This window comes from Diceros bicornis, chromosome 21, assembly GCF_020826845.1.
Source record: "Diceros bicornis minor isolate mBicDic1 chromosome 21, mDicBic1.mat.cur, whole genome shotgun sequence".
Classification (NCBI taxonomy): domain Eukaryota; kingdom Metazoa; phylum Chordata; class Mammalia; order Perissodactyla; family Rhinocerotidae; genus Diceros; species Diceros bicornis.
The window spans coordinates 30874000-30889242 of NC_080760.1; the positions used below are offsets into that span (position 1 = coordinate 30874000).

General features: G+C 36.3%; 1 long non-coding RNA gene across 1 annotated transcript; it reads left to right on the forward strand.

Moving 5' to 3' along the window:
* The first annotated feature begins 12928 nt into the window (after positions 1 to 12928).
* On the forward strand, positions 12929 to 14634 carry LOC131419370 (uncharacterized). The gene is made up of 2 exons (XR_009223207.1): positions 12929 to 13274; positions 14404 to 14634. It is a non-coding gene; the product is annotated as an uncharacterized LOC131419370 (long non-coding RNA).
* Positions 14635 to 15243: the final 609 nt, after the last annotated feature.

The following is a 15243-nucleotide window of genomic DNA, read 5'->3' on the forward strand; positions in this document are numbered from 1 at the left end:
CATCCCCAAATACCCTCACATGCCGGATTAGGTTTCAACATATGAATTTGGAGAGACACAAACATTTAGTTTAGAGCAACATGTATGATTCCAAAATAAAATGCAATTTATAAAATTTACTTCAGAAATAAAAACAAATGACTTTGGGAAGTATTCATTCAACTTGTGTGAGTGTGTACACTATGGTCAAGTGAAGCTCTGTTATTTCCACGCTCCATGTGTGCTATAGATCAGTGTTTTCCTCTAATTCAACCAAATCCTAAAGTGTTTCTTGATGTAACAAGAAAAAGAATGGGCCACTGCGTTGAGAGGAGCAATCTTTTGAGGAGGGGGTGCAGTTAGTGGACTGAGTGGCTTGCAGAGGATGCTGCATAGGGGTAGGAAGAACGGGGAGCAGAAGCATGTCAGGAAAGTAGGGGTCACCATTAATACATGTGCCATCTTTGCAAAAGCTTAAGCGTGCATAAGCTTCCCTCTGTTCAGGACTATGGGACATTTAATACAACTCAAAGTCCTACTTTTATTTATCGAAGTTATATAAACGGGTAATGGATGGTCCCTGTGTATTGGCCTTATGTCATTTACTTCTTCACAGTAGACTAGAACCCGTTAGCTCAGCTAAACTCAAATTTTTACACATGCAATTATTTTAAATATAGCCCAATAAACTGATTTTTAGCAATTTAGAGACTGTTGGCTTTATATATCTAGCAAAAATACATCCAACATCTCCTAGCTGTAGATAAGATAAACCATTGGGCTGTAACTGACCCCAAGTCTCTGCTGCCCTTTGGAGCTTTCTGACCCAGAGACTACTCATCATGCCACTGAGTGACGTAATCTAGATAGTAAGTCCCTTCTCTGATTCTCCCTGTCTTCTGGGAGTTCCTCTGCCCTCTTCCCTTTCTGGGTAGTGGGCACATGCTGGCCATTCCTCTGGAGGATCTCATACTGTGAGGGACTTCCCCACATGCAAATCTGTCAAAGCACTGCCCCAATAAAGCTCTTTGTGTACTATTGCCGCTTGTGGTCTGACCTTTTGCCTTGATCAGTCCCTAGTTCTCTTCAAACTCATGACCTTCCATTACAGAAATATCATTCTCAGGCTTGACTACCATTCCATACTCACTGATGAGGAGTGTTTGGTTTGATAAAGAAGTCATTAGCATGATTCTAAGAGAGAGGAACTTCATCTATTTCATATGCTATGAGATTGACCCTGATCTTCTGAGAAAATTATAGCACAGAATCATCACTGATTACTAGCAGCAACCATGAGTGCCAGAACACTAGGAACATAAAGCAATAAAAAAGAACCATTTTAATTATTACATGTAAAGGAGCAATCCTCTTTGAGATTTGTAGCCACTGAACCCATTGGCTTCTTCAAAATGTGTCTAGAAACTGAGTTTTTGTTCCAGTAATGACAAAATAGCTTATATCAAACTAACTCCCACACAGGAAGCAGTTATAACCTTGGAACCAAATAAAAGAAAACTACCAACCAATAGCAAAATAGCTATGTTATCAGCAAAGAACTGGAAATAGGGTACCACTGGCTGAACTCCACATTTTCAAGCCATCTGTCTTGACGTTATACCCTATTCCCATAGTGAAGGGGGATTAGAACACCTACCGAAATCTCCAGTCATACTAGGAGTAAGACTCAGACAGGAAAGTTAGGAGTGCCAAAGCATCTGGAAATTGAGGGAGGAAAAAGTTCTGGAAAAGAAAGCCACATAGAAGAGGAACCAAAACATGAATGTAACATCCTTCGAATTCCAAATACTGAAAACCAAAAAATTAACAAAATCTTAAAAGCAGATAGAGAAAAAAAATATTTATTATATACAAGGAAAAAGCAACAAGAATTATAGGTGGCTTACCAGAAACAATGGAGGCAAGGATGTAGCGAAATACAATCATTAAAAAGGTGAAATTTAAAAAAAGAAAAGACGTTGTCAACTTAAAATGCCATATTCAGTGAAAATGTCTTTGAAAAATGAAAGTGTAATAAAACATTTCAGATTAAAGAAAGCTGAGAGAATTGTCTCTAGGAGACCAAAATAAATGCTAAAGAATATCTTTAGAATGAAAAGGAAGGAGAAGAGATGAAATTTCAAATCTCCAGATCGGAAAAGGAAGTAGGAGAAATGAGTAAATATAAACCATTGTTTTTCTGTTTCTTTTTTCTTAAATTCTTTAAAAGTCAATTGCTGACTAAAAGTGAAACTAATAACGGAATTTAGGTTGTATAGGATATGTAGAAAAACATATTTCACAAAAGATGGTAAGGATGCTGTTGGAATAATATTGTTTATATACGTGTACATATTCATATTGTTGTATATAAAAGAACATAATGCTAATTTAGGGTAAATAGTGATAAATTAAAGAGACGTATTTTTATCTCTAGAGTAAATACTAAAAATATACAAAGAGGTAGAGCTGAAAATCTGAAAGAAGAGATATAAGCATAATTAAAACATGCATTTAATACAAAAGAATAATGGAAAAAAGGAACAAATTAATAAAAAATAGAAAGGGCAAATTGAAAACTCATAGCAAGATAGTAGACATAAAACTATCCTATTACTAATTATATTAAATGAATTTAATGGGATTAAATTTCAATAATTGTATAACAATAAAAAAGCAAAACTGAGACATATGCCATCCAAAAGGGATGATAAAGTATGTTAAAAGATATGCCATACAAATAATAATCATAAGAAAGATGCAGCCTGCAAAACAAGAAATAATACCAGAGATAAAGAGGGATATTCCAAACGTCTAGGAGTCAATTAGCATATTAACAGGCTTAACAATGTATAAAGTAAAAATTGACCAAAGTACGGGGAGAATTAGACAATCCCACAATTTTATGGAAAGATTTCAATGCTCTTCTTCCAATATATATATATATTTTTTGGTGAGGAAGATCAGCCCTGAGCTAACATCTGTTGCCAATCCTCCTCTTCTTGCTGAGGAAGATTGGCCCTGGGCTAACATCCGCGCCCATCTTCCTCTACTTTATGTGGGACGCCGCCACAGCATGGCTTGATAAGCAGTGCCTCGGTGCGCGCCCAGGATCCGAACCTGAGAACCCCTGGCCACCCAAGCGGAGTGCACGAACTTAACCACTACGCCACTGGGCCAGCCCCCTTCTTCCAATATTTTTAAAACCTAAATCAGAAAAATTTACTCCACCTCTCAGATCTCTCTAATGGTTTATATCATACTCAGAATCAAAGCTCAAATCTTTACTGTGTCCCCCAAATCCTATATAACATCCCCCCACTTAACCTCCTTTTACATTCCCTTTTCCTCAAAATACTCCAGCTACCCTGTCCATCTTGCTGTACCACAAAACTTTCAGCATACTCCTGTTTCAGAGTTTTAGTATTTCTCATTTTCTCTTTCTGGAACAACCTTCCTCCAGGTATATGCATGGTTTATGAACTCATCTCTCTCAGGTCTTTGTTCAAACGTCACATTCTTATTGACGTATCCCCTGCCCAGCAAATTTAAAACCTTTTAAAATTTAAAACTTCCCTCAGCACTCTCCATTCTCCTTTCTTCCTGAAATTTACTCAGTTGTACTTATTATCTGACACCCTCCCTATACATTTTATTTGTCTATTTGTTTATATTTGTTTCTATGCACTGGGATACAAATTCTATGGGGAGGCATTCATAAATTTTGTTTCCAACCATATGCTCAATGCTTTGAACAGTGCTTTTCCATGTTGTTGAATGAAAAATGAACATATAATTTCACAATATTTCTCTAATCCGGTAGTGGATCTAACATGTACATATCCTATGACCAAAAAAATGCAGAATAAAGGCGCTTATGAAATGGCATAAGAAAGATTAAAGGTTTGAAGGGGAGTATTTTGGTCGAGCACAATCCTTTCATTTTACCTCCGAGAAAACTGAGACCTAGGGAGATTTGCCTAATGTACAACAAGAGTGGCAGAACACATCGGTCTGTACATTGTCGACTTCATTGTAGTGGCCATCCCAGAATTCGGACTCATTGAAGCTTTCCATTTGTCTCACATAGAATTTTTTTTTAAATGAATTAGTTGTCAATGTTTAAACATTAGCATATTTCTCGGAAGAGTGTAAATACCGGCTTCTCTTAAAAAATTGGACTTTTGGCAACACAGGGTCCATATTTCCATTTGGCAATAATTTCCACGCTTAGATGGGCATGTGTTCTCAAATCTGCTTCCGTTTTTTTTTAATCGTATCTTCTTGGTCCTTGTGGACATCTGATTTTGCAACTTCAGATGCATCCCTAACTTTCATATTTTGTTTTATATGTGTATCCATCAAATCATTGGTTCTGGTAATTATGGCATAATAATGGACTGAGGAGAAAGTAAGCAAACATGTTACTGAAAGGAAATTTAAATGACACTATGACTCAAAATCTCTGCCCCAAACATTTTACCAGTTAAATATTCATCCACCTCTACTTTACCATACTCTTCAGGATTTCTATCTCCAGTTGAAGTTATCTTACATCAAAAAGTCACCTGGGACAAAATCCATCAGTCATTCACTCCTTATCATAAATTACTTTAATAAAATCACAGTTTTTTATTATCTGAAATAGATAGGCTTAATGAATTACATACATCTTGTTTGAGAGATGGGAAAATATTTGTTTTAAAATTTGGGATCCTGTGAAGGAAGCTAAAGCCAGGTTAACTGTGTGGGGTAGTTTATAATAGTCAAAGAGAAGTATTTATCTATAGAGTTTCAGGAGGATTAAAATAGGGATATTAGGCTATTAGGTGAGAAAGATATATAAGGAGAAATATGGGGAGATATTTATGTTAAATTTCACCTAACTAGAGTTTTGCTGCTCGTCCTTGGTTTATATTGCTAATGCCAAACTACCGAATTAATCTTACCTGACACAATGTTGCATTTCTATTTCAAGTGCTATGGGCAAAGTTCGAAGGAAAACAAGTCTTATAGTTTCTTGAGTATCTACATTTAGTATAGAAATCTTGTCTACTTCCGAGTTGTTGATAATATCCACAATACATACAGCCTGTTTGGCTTTTGGTTCTAAAGTAAACTATTGTATGTATTCTTAGGGAAAATGCAAATTGAACAGAATCCAAATCATTATCTTATTTTCCTCTGTTTTAATGATATTGTAAATAATTTTCTCTGGTTGTTTTGTTTTTCTTTATTGCCCACACAGCCTCCTACGTGGCCAAATTCATGTCTTGATTGCATGTTGGTGACTGAACATGTGGGTGCTTACTAAAATAAATGTGCTGATAAGACATACGGGCACAGCTTTTTCCAGCTAATTTAACATTTTTCCCTTAGTGTCTACACAATATTTTGATTTTCTAAACAGTATAACTGGCACTGATATTTACCAATTTTGCAGAATTATGTTCCCGATTCTAAATACTCCTGTTATCATCTGTCTTGTGGGATGATTTTTTTCCCCCTTGTGTTAGGAAGATTTAATATGACATTCTTATTCAGGCCATTGCTGCTTAAATTCTGAAATATTCTCTTTTTTACAATTTTCTCTCTGTACCTTTCTTTTTTCAAGAGGAAATCCCCTACCTTAGGGCATAACAGACTTGTCTTCTAGAGGAAACATTACTTGCAGTTGCAGATGGTAGACACAGACATCAGGATGGCATGATACACTCCACCTGAGGACAGATGCTATTTTTCAGCCTTTTCTAAAATTTTGTTTGCATCAACACAACATTGTTGCTGCATTACTAAATTATGTGTGTACCTATGTTATTTCTGAAATTGTGGTGATTAGACTTTGGAAAAGATCAATAGGTTTCAGTTATGATGATTCTGTCATTTGTTTCTCATATCACATCTTTAGTGTAAAAGTGTGGCTACTCACTCTGGGCTTGCTCTAACACTGCAGAAAAAGTTCTATCTTTTATTCTGGAAAAGAGTGCATTTACATACAACGGCTGAAATGATAATTCCTACAGACTATTGTGCTTTGCATTTTTATTGCTCCTCTGTTTTGTCCATTTTTTTTTTTTAGCTTTTGAATTTGATGTTAGAAATTTGCATCAAAACAGATAATAATCTGGGCTGGAAATATTAGGAACAAATTCTTACGCTGTGTAGACCTATTATGGAGCTTCCCTGTACGATTGTTGGAAATGCAGAATGTACTGGCAGGAGACAGACATAGCTTATGCTACATAAGGCCCTTATCTTTCTTCTCTCACAGAATTCTCTTTCGTGCTTTTAGTTGATAATTACACAAAAGTACTCTGATTTCAGTTAAATATTTCTGATTTAATTATAAAACTATCCTTATTGAACACATAGGAAATCACCTGGCAAATGTGGACTCATTGAAAAACCCCGGTTGAGATATTAAAAAACACCTGAAGCATTTGTGTAAAACTTATGTTCTTATTCACTCATTTGTTCATTACACAAATATATATTGAGTGTTAAGAAAGAGGCTCTAGAACCAGAAAGCTGGAGATCAAATCCCATATCCCATATTTGCCACTTACTAGCCATTTAAACTTGGACACATTGAATTCTTTGTAGAGGGTGGGACTTCTAAATCATAGGTCTTCTTAAGAACTCTCAGAAATGTTGTAGGAATATATTTGTACTACATGCAAAGAATCACTACTCAGTAAATATTAGTCACCATTAGTAGTTTTATTACATGCCAGGCACTGTGGATACAAAAATAGAAATGACAAAATATTTGATGTCAAGTAGAACCCAATAGAGATGCAAATCATGGAATTAGACTGTAGGAGTAGAATCAATTTTAACGTATTGTGATATATATAGATACCTATAGATGATATAGATATTAATGATGTAAATAACAATGATGTGAATGTTAACGATTGTATATACATAATATATTAAGAAAGTTGGGAAATAAAAAACAACTTACATTATTGTGAGGGTTTAGGGCAGATTTCAGGTGAAGCCTGAACATTTGGAAGTCACTAGGTGAACAAGAAGGGAAAGGTATTCCAGGCGGAAGCAACAGGCTATGTAAAGCCTCATGAGGTAGTGGCAGTTAAAGGATAGGTTTGACTGGAAAGAAAGTGGACTGAGAAGGGGTAGGAAAGAAATGAAGATGAGGTCAGAAAGATATAAAAGTTGCTGCAGCTCTGCAAATGGTGGTTAATTGAGTTTTTAAAAGATTTTAAGAAGGACAATGATATGATTTAATTTGCTTCTTAGGAAATGGTGGCAGTACCTAGAGTGGATATGGATGGGAAAACACAAGAGGTAAATAGACTTCTTGGGTGGATTTTGCAATGACCCTGGTGAGATATGTTGCTGCCCTGTACTAAACAAGGCAGTGAGAAGAGGGAATAAATATGTGTATATTTATGAAACAGAATTTAATCCAAATACCATGTAGTGAGAGAGAAGTGAACTGAGTTGGGAGTGATACCCACAAGTGTGGCCTAATACTCTCAGGAAAGCATTTTTGTGAGTAAAATGATGGATCTGGTTTTTGTTAGACTGAATCTCAGTTGCCTGGTCTGTTAGACATTTAGATACATACTGAGATACACACACACACACACACACACACGTGGATTAGTGATCGAGGCAGGCTGGATCAGAGAACCACTTTGGGAATAATCATCTTAAAATGGTAATTGTAACTGTGAATGTGGATGGGATTATCCAGGTATGCAGGGAGGGCACAGAACAGCCAGGGAGGTATACAGAATCCAGAAGAGAGAGATGGTACAGCAGGAAAGAAGAAACTCAGAAGAGTGAGGGATAAAAACTAGCCACTGATAGAAATTCTTAAAAGTATCCCTTCCACTGGGATATTAGACAAGCAGTGGAAACATTGCAAGAAGTTTCACTGGCATGTTGCTGACAGAACCCAGATTACAGTATATGCAGTAGAAATTTTCTGCTGCTGTCCCATAATATTTAATGTTATGTGATATATTAACTGGTTCAATCAGTAGGTGTGGCATGGTCCCATTTCTGTTAAAATATCTATTTGTGCACATAGGCAGGGGTATAGGATTTTTATACATAAATATTAAGAATGGCTATTCTTGGTGGAGCTATAAGTATTTGCAGTTTTCTTCTTTGAGCTTTTCTGAGGTGTTTATTTTTTAATAATGCACATGCATTTGTATAGAAATTAGGAAATGTTTAAAGATTTTCTGTTAAGTAAGGAAAGAAAAAAGTAGAAGTAAAGGGAAATTCAGAATCTATGGATAAGATGGTGGACATATAATTATGTTTATATTCTGAAAACAAGGAGTTAATGGAGAAAGAAGCCGGAATATGTAAGAAAGGACAGTGATGGAGAGAGAGAGCCCTGGAGAAGAGAGAGAGGACAGGATACAAGGACAGGTTGATAGCATCGAAAGAAGGGCAGCCTTGGAGACCAGGACTCTGTTTCCTTATAAGTAACAGGAGATTCAGAATAGACATGAACAGAAGAGGCTGATGCTTATGGAGATGTAACCTATTTACCACTGCGGACACTGATTAAAAAAACAATAGTCATGGGGCCGCCCAGTGGCACAGCAGTTGGGTGCTCGTGCTCCGCTGCCGGGGCCCGGGGCTCGCGGGTTTGGATCCCGGGCGCGCACCGACGCGCCGCTTGCTGAGCCGTGCTGTGGCAGCATCCCATGAGGAGTGGAGGGAGATGGGCACGGATGTTGGCCCAGGGTCAGTCTCCCTCAAGAAAAAAGAGGAGGATTGGCATCGGATGTTGGCTCAGGGCTAGTCCTCCTCACAAAAACCAAAAACAAAAACAAAAACAAGAGTCACCAAAAATACGCAGTAAGTGAAAATACTAATGCACAAATTCTTACCTATGTTAAGTGTTGGTAAAACTTATTTTAAATTGATTTAGTTCATATATATAAGGGCCAGGTTGATAAAGACAATGTGACTCAGGTTGTGTGTCAAACAATAAGGAATAGATGAGATTATTATTAAAATTTATTTAAAAAATCATCTGTATATGAACCCAGGAAAAATCAAATCCACAAAAACATGGGTTTGACTGCAATCAACAGGCCTCCACTTTCCAATCTATTAAAAACGACTACTAAATTAACTGAATATATTCAAATAAATATTTTCAGATAGTGTTCACTTACGCCAGATATATCAACACCACTTAATAGAACTACAATTATCCAGATCTCTTCATCTACATCCATGTAGATGAAATCTCCTAGTAGAAAAAATATGTTGTATTCTATTTTCTAAATGATTTCACTTCAACAGTTTTCTGAATAAAAATTCATGAATAAAATTATGATAATCCTTTTCAAATTATATACGATTTCTTTGCATAGTGATTTGTTTTTTCTGTGCTGGCTTTTAGCTAAATAAGGTTTCAAACAATAAGAATGAGAAACCAACACAAATGACAACAGAATTCATTTTGAACAAAATGAAGTGGAATGTAAAATATAGAACTAATTTCTAAAAATGGGATTTTTGAAAATGCATGAGATTTTTACATTGTTCTTATTACTTTTTTGTAATATCAGAATAAGTTGTTCCCTACCTTTACGTTTTGTGGCAAAGATTATGGGTTATAATATTTTACAGAGAGTATGATGTAAGCTTGCAGATATCAGAACATTGAAAGGAAGTAATTTTTGCCAACCTATTTATGTTTTTGCCTTTGTGGGAGATCAAGATTTGGCCACCCTGAAATATATCTCTTTACCTTGATTGTTTTCTTTGAAGGACATTTGACCTCCCCCACTAACTGCCTAAAGAATTTGACATGGTGGCTCCTTCCTGGAACAGATCTTCTATCATGATGGCTATAAAGATAATGTAAAATAGAGGTTACAATGGGAGGGGCACCAAGCCCCTTTTATCAAAAACTCTGTCTCTCTCTGGCCACATTATCTATAGATGACCCCGAAAAGAATTGTCCTCCTGCCCTCTGAAGTCCCAGGCCACTACCCACCCCCAATACGCTCCTCGCCTTTAGCTGCAATACTTAAGCAAGCAGCTTAGAAGAGGGACGAGTTGCTCATTTCTGAGTTTCTCCCATATATACATGTTACTAAACTTGGTATTATTTTCTCCTGCTAACCTGTCTTGTTGATTATTTGGCCAGCCATAAGAACCTTAAGGGAAAGGGCAGAGGGGGATTCTCCCTCTTCCCCCGACAGTTTTGGAGTAGTCACCGGGAGCCACACTGACTGACAAGTTGCCTTCTCTGGCTGGAAGACCTGCCTTCTCCCTGGACTACTGCAGATGATGAGATACGGGAACGCCTGACGAAAGCCGGCAGAAGGTGAGACTTCTTTCCATGTCAGCCTCCCGAATCCCTATCTGCGGGGTCCGGCGGAAGGAAATGGTGAGAATTTTTTCTCTTTCTAAATTTAGATTGGCAGGAGAAAATATTTGGGAAACTAGTTTCTTGGGCTTTTAGTGACTCTTGGTTTAAATTTGGTAGAGTACTCTTGGCTTTGATCTTGATCCCTTTTCCTCCCAGAGTAGTCTCTGTCTTGTTCTGTGTCCTGAGAACTTGGCTTTGTGACCAGTGAGAATCTTCTCCTTGGTCTCCACCATATGGAAGGTGCATTTACCGGAGTGCACCTTGGTGGCCAGTCGAGTAGACTGGGGTTCCGAACTGTCTCTTTGTCCGGCTGTGCCAAGCTCTCAGGGGAGTTTGTCATAAAGGGCCCAGTCCATAAGGGCTTTTGTCGTCTTCGTTGCTTGTTAGTGCTGGAAAAATCCCATTCCAGTATCGCCCGCCCGGTGTCACAGATTAGTGGGTCTGTGACTGGAGGCGTCCCACACTATTGTGGGAGACCAGAGACACCATCCTTACCGCCTGTGCAACGAAGGTCTTTACTTTCTCTGAATATCTTTGGGAGTGAATTCTGTGGATCATGGGGGCTACATCATCTGCGCGCTCACCAGGGACGCCTCTTGCGTCCATGGTAAAGATTTATTCTAAGCGTGGAAAGTTACCTCCGGGTCTTTCCTTAAAAAGCCTTATTGTTTCGAGTCACTATTGGAATAAATATGCAAATGCAGATCCTACTCGTCAATGGCCAGACACGGATCCTTTGAATTGGAATAACTTCTAAATTGGGGAAAGGAAAAAAAAATGTTTTGAGAGCTCTCACATAATTATTTATTTGGTACCTAAGAAAAGGCCAGGAAAAGGAAGGGAAAAATTTGACTAGCCTTAAGACCTTGACTCAGGTTACAATTGAATTGAGAACATGTAAAAGTGTAAGTGTTGATAAGATTATAAAGGTTGGAATGTTTGAGCTAATTTTATATATAGAGGTTACATCAACTTTGCCTGAGTATGTTTTAAAATGTCTGACTGGGAATGCTTCCCTTGTCCAAAATTAGAAGACCAAGACCTATTGATAGAAGTCTTAATGATAACTATGTCTAAAGATATAAGAGGTGATGAAATTTACATGAAATTTTGTAGAAAAAAACTGATGTTATTTCTATTACAGAACTGGTTAATAAAAATAGTAATTTAAATGATGGCTAATTTTATCTAATGTCTTATGAAGTCTTGTAGGCAATCTAAATAATTATTGGGAATAAGTAACTAAATAGTTGTGAAAAAGATGAATGTTGGGTGAACTTTAAACAATAATTATGTGTTATGGTGGTTACAGCTTCCAAACTCTTTTTGGTGACTTAAAACTTGAGAGTTTTGCTAAATTTTATGATAAAAATTCTCTGAGTAGATCATTTCCAAATAACATATTAGTCATTGATTGCTAAATGTACATTTGTCTACATTTGGCTTTTCATTACAGGAAAACTAAAAAGTGTTCTGGGTCTATTGGTAAACATGTCTTGTGTTTTATTAAAAGATTGTACTATAAAGTAACATATTTCTAGAAGTTATGAAGTGTTTATAAATTTTCCAAGCCACAAGATACTAATGTAAAAGAAGTTTATAAATGTTTACTTAGTTTTTACTTACAAATTGGGGTTTCTAAGAGTTAAAATTTCTAATTAATATATGTGATTGAAGCTACTAAAAAATTAAGAAAAATATGTCTGTGTACAAGGAAAATAAGATGTATAAAGGTACAAAGAATAGAAATGTTTTGTTTGGTCGATTAAGAAAGATAAATTTGTCCTCAAGTACTAGGAGGGAACAAATTTTGGGACAAATTTTGAATGTAAAAAGAAAGCTATAGAAGGTTTGTGGAGGGAATTCTGGAAAAGGAGTTTTATGCATAGTCAAGTTGGCTAAGATTGAAATGAATTTAATTAAGTAAATGAGTTTTAATAGCAGAAGTAAGCTGGTGCAAAATTATAATTTGGTCTTATTTCTCTTAAAAGGATAATTTTCTTGAACTTGACAAAGAGGTTATAAAAGATTTTTCTTTACCTTTGGGTAAGTCTACCTAAAAGACAGGAAAAAAAAAAAAAACTGTTAAAATAATTTCCTACGTTCAAAAGACTGAGGTCTTTCTATTAAGGCTTTTTGGACTGTTAATGCTCTGTTTGCTTTGACTGTTTATATTTTTGACAAGCTCCACCAAAATTCATATCTTAAATAAAGTCTTTTTTTTACTTTTTTCTTTGAGAATTTTCAAAGGGCCCTGGAACTTCTCAAAGAAATTTGCTCTCTTCCTATAAGGGGAAAGATACTAAACTTATTAGGCTGATTCAATATATTAAATTACAATGAAAGCACTGTCAGACAAATGATGATAAGTCTGCTTAGGTGGTATTATATGGGCAAATGTTATTGACATAAGTGTTTTAAAATTGTATAACATTACTAAAATTCTGATCTGTCCTGATTATCAATCATAATTCTGGTTATTATTATTTTAAAGTGTTGTATGTCACAAAATTAACCAAATTTCTCTGTCAATTGCCATTTTAACGTCTTGCTGTTTACAGACTTATTTCTTTGCTCTAATGCTTTTGCAAAATGTTTCAACTTCAGAAAACTTCATAGAAAGGACTCTGACATTTACACTGGAACACAGGTTTCTGACAAACTTTCTGATCATAAAACTGAACTTGGTAAGAAATTACAGAAATCTGATAGAGAGACTGATGACTTCATGAAGCTGCTAACCAAAAGATTGGGATCAAGAATGGATTATACAGGACTGAATGAACTGATAAGGATGATTATAATTTTTATGATTTTTCACTTGAAGTATTGCTGAATTTTTAATGTTTTGTTTCTTCAGATTTAAGGAAAACTTTTTCTTGTTTCTCCTGAGCTAGCTATGACTTATAACAATTTGGTAAATGATACTTTTGTAAGTAAAATTAAAATATTTATCTTTTTCTCTCTATCTGATCCCTCAATTTGGAAACTCTTAGTAAGTGAATATTGTTGTTTTCATGGCAATATAGTTATTTGCATAAGTTCAATAAGAATCTGTTCTCCTTATAACAGGACACAATTGGAAACACTGGTTATGTTACCAAGGTTGTAACTGGAACATCATATTTGCGATATAACCCTACAGCTTTTGAGGAATGAAGATTTGACTTTATGGAATAAAGCCACGTGGAAATATTGGCCTGGTACCTTATGTTCCAAGCAGCACTTACCAGGATAAGTAAAGAATGTCACTTATCTGGCAGGTACAAGGAACCTCGAAATATTTTGGGGGAACCTCGGAAGAGAGGAATTCACCCAAATCTGTAGGTATTGCAGGCAAAGTCTGATGACAAAATCCTTGGCTTGGCTTTCCTGGCCTCAAGAGGCCTTTGAAGTTCAATCTGAGATTCCTTATAAAAAGTTTCAGCAAAGCAGATTTAAAAGAGCTTATATGATTAATTGCTATTCTTGCTGTACTTATGTAAGTAATTGTGCCAACTCTACTGGAACTAGACTTATTTTGCAAACTAGTTAGTTTTAATTTGGCTATCTTAATAAAAATGAGGGTGATTTTAGAGAGAAATTATATTTCAGTAAAAACCATAGTATACATTTGCGGATATTAGATCCTAGTTTTGTTAATTGTCTTTTGAGGTTTTTCTTTTGTATCTATTTACTGGACTGGATCCTGATTTCTTCTAGTCTCCTAAAATATCTGGCTACAGATTTCCAAACTAACGTTTTTGATTTTTTCCATCTTTTTCATTTGGAATCACTGAAAACTGAACCTGCCCTTTTTCCTGAAGCCTTATAAAGTGAAGCCGATGGACTTGATACAAACTTAAGAGATTACCCGATGACATCATCAGAGACATTTTAAACTGCAAAAGATGCTTTGACACTGACATCTAAAATTCTTCTTCACTGGCTGTCCTCTGAACTCAAAAACTGCTTTACAACTTGCTCCAACCATTAACCTTGTTTTTCTTTCGTTTACACAGAAATGCTTCTTATTAAATACTTGATTGCTTGTTTCCACAATATAGGTTTAACCTTGAGAGCCCACCTGCATCACCACCTTCTAAAATGAACTTAATTGAACTGATCTATTATCAGGACTAAGAAATGGGTTCAGTGAGATGAAACAATCTACCAACTCAGCTTCTGGACTATGAAACTTCTTTAAGTTTCAAAAGGACTGTGAAACTTTTAGTTTCAAAGGCGGGACTGTGGGAGATCAAGATTTGGCCACCCTGAAATATATCTCTTTACCTTGATTGTTTTCTTTGAAGGACATTTGACCTCCCCCACTAACTGCCTAAAGGATTTGACATGGTGGCTCCTTCCTGGAACAGATCTTCTATCATGATGGCTATAAAGATAATGTAAAATAGATGTTACAATGGGAGGGGCACCAAGCCCCTTTTATCACAAACTCTGTCTCTCCCTGACCACATTATCTATAGATGACCCCGAAAAGAATTGTCCTCCTGCCCTCTGAAGTCCCAGGCCACTACCCACCCCCAATACGCTCCTCGCCTTTAGCTGCAATACTTAAGCAAGCAGCTTAGAAGAGGGACGAGTTGCTCATTTCTGAGTTTCTCCCATGTATACATGTTCTTAAACTTGGTATTATTTTCTCCTGCTAACCTGTCTTGTTGATTATTTGGCCAGCCATAAGAACCTTAAGGGAAAGGGCAGATGGAGATTCTCCCTCTTCCCCCTACACCTTCTACAGGGAAAGAGTTGGCCAAGTATTTTCTCAATTTTCCATCATATTGAGAAACTCTTACACTTTTATATTTGCAATCCCGTTCGAAGGCACAGTGTATAATAACCCACAAACATTCGTATCGGGGAGCAGGGAAGACAAGATAAACATTCAT